The 2,401-nt window shown below is 35.0% G+C and overlaps 1 protein-coding gene across 1 annotated transcript in view; it reads left to right on the forward strand.

The window, feature by feature from the left end:
- Positions 1 to 2,401, forward strand: part of Smp_159670 (putative synaptojanin) — a gene marked incomplete at its 5' end in the record, with an annotated part of 61,824 nt that overhangs the window by 20,008 nt on the left and 39,415 nt on the right. The window lies entirely within an intron of this gene.

Genomic DNA, 2,401 nt, shown 5'->3' on the forward strand with positions numbered 1-2,401 from the left:
CACAATAGGACGAATCGGCCATCCAGTGCTTGCAGGTTTTCCATGGTGGTCTAGCTTCAATTGACTCATGATCTCAACCATTAAAATTACATTTGTATATAATTAGGTTTTTTTCACAATGACCACATTCAACTCCCCTGATCGATAGAATTTGTGTACTGTTAAAAATTGAACAGTATGGAATTAGTTATTGGTAATTTATCGGTCTTACAAAAGGTTAAACACTACCTGAGTAGTTTAGAGGCAACATCTTTAAGTGAGCGACACTGGATGATCCGTGGGTTCAAATCCTCTCAATATTATAGACTTGCCTTACTAATGAGTGTCAGTCAATCCATAGCTCAACTTCAATGACTTCTTACTGATTACCTCTTAACATCAACCACCGTTAACCACAATGTAGAGTCACTTGCTTTAACTACTACATTGCAATTTGACCGGTGGGATACAACCAACATTCAATACTAGAACACAATGTATTGTTCACTATTCAATAACCAACTGTTTGAATTATTTTTCACTTGAATCTACAGTAATAATTATATTATCAACAATCAAGTAAAGCTGTTAATGTGATTAAAACTGAATTACATCAAGTTGTTATTATGATTAAAAAATTAAAGCATCACAATACAATCCACTTGTTTTTTTGTACTGTTCTCGACTTGATGTTAACATAGAAACCTTTCCGCGTTATTATGTAATTTGCCTCTACTAAGGATATATCACTTGAAAATAAAGTATCTTCGTTACTCAATAATTTAAACTTTGACACTGTTAACTTATTTTTGAGTGCTATGGTAAGTTATTTAATAATAAATAAAAGTTCTTTTAGGCAATCACCACTCATATCACGTCTACCCATGTAATCCGAAAATCCTAGGATGCTAAATGAAGGCTTGACATCTTGATCCATTACTGCATTTTTTGTCTTCTTCAAAGGACATTCCTCTCCTTTGTAGTCCTGTCCTTCCTATTATAATCATCATCCTTTGTCAGTAAAAAAAACAAACACACAAGTCAGTTGTTTATATTTCAACTGTTTAATTGATATAGTGCATATTACCAGGGAAAACAACTTTCTACTAATCTTCAAATTTTCATATGATAACACTGCTTCATCGAATTAACTTGAAGAGTTTTAGTGCATCGTAATCTGACTCCATTTGGTATCGTATGAATGATTGTTATTGAAATATACATGCGCCCAATCCTCGTATATAATCATCTACTTAAATCGCGTTAATGAATAACAGAAATAAATAAGTCAAATACAAGGATGGATTTTAGAATACGTATATTCCGTACAATCGTTGATCGGACAGTGAAGCAAAACAAAGTGACAGGCAGTGGAGAAGGCGAGTCTGTCAACTCCATTCAACCAAACGTGGATCGTTATTTATAGTCAGACAAAAATAGGTTACAGACATGTGATGAGCCAGATAGGAAGTGTACACACGTATACTTACATAGGAGCAGTCAAGGTTGCTAAGCGAATAAGTGGCATGGTTAAAATGTAGCTTGAGACGAGTGGATAAGCTAGTTTGTCCAGACGCTAGAATAACCTAAATGGGCTTGACATAGGGCCAGCCACAACAGGGAAACTAAAGTAAATCAGAACCTACTCTTCAACTGTTCTGAATGCTATTCTGGTGAATCCAATGTGTTCTCTTTACAGATCCAATATATTAAAGCAACGGGCAATGAGTCAAACAAATTTCACCATCCTTTTCTCAATACTGTATTTTAATTTCTTATAAATTTGTTATGAGGAGTTTCGACTAATTTTGTTAGTAAACTTACTGAAAGACTGTAATGCATATACAAACATAAAGCAGAAATTTCGATCCTATCGATTAATTATTGAGAATCAAGATTTCCCCTTATTTTATGTAAGTTATTTACTCGTCACGTGTTCTTGTGTCACTAATAATAATAGCTGTTTCTGTCTGTCCGTCCATCTTTTTACCTGTTTAATAAAATCCGTTTCTTTTTATACTGTCCTCTTTTTTAAAAGCTGTTTTTCAATTTTCGTATCGATGTGATGTGGACATTCGCTATCTCAAAAGTGTTATTGTGTGTTTGTTTCTCGATTATTGATCGGTTTGTCTTTCGATGCAAACTTTCAATTCAACAGTCCTACTTTCATTTTCTTTTAGTAGTTGTACCTACTTGTGAATAGTTAGTTCCGAGTATCCAATGTATTTTTAATTATCAGAAGGGGTTTTGTGGAGATTTAGTATTTTCATAGTTGAAAGCATGAGTCAATTGAAGCTAGACCACCATGGAAAACCTGGAAACACTGGACGGCCGTTTCGTCCTATTATGGGACTCAGCAGTGCGCATCCACGAACCCGCGCTCGCGAGATTCGAACCCAGGACCTCCCAGTCTTGAGCCAGA

This window comes from Schistosoma mansoni, chromosome 4 (assembly GCF_000237925.1).
Source record: "Schistosoma mansoni strain Puerto Rico chromosome 4, complete genome".
NCBI classification, from domain to species: domain Eukaryota; kingdom Metazoa; phylum Platyhelminthes; class Trematoda; order Strigeidida; family Schistosomatidae; genus Schistosoma; species Schistosoma mansoni.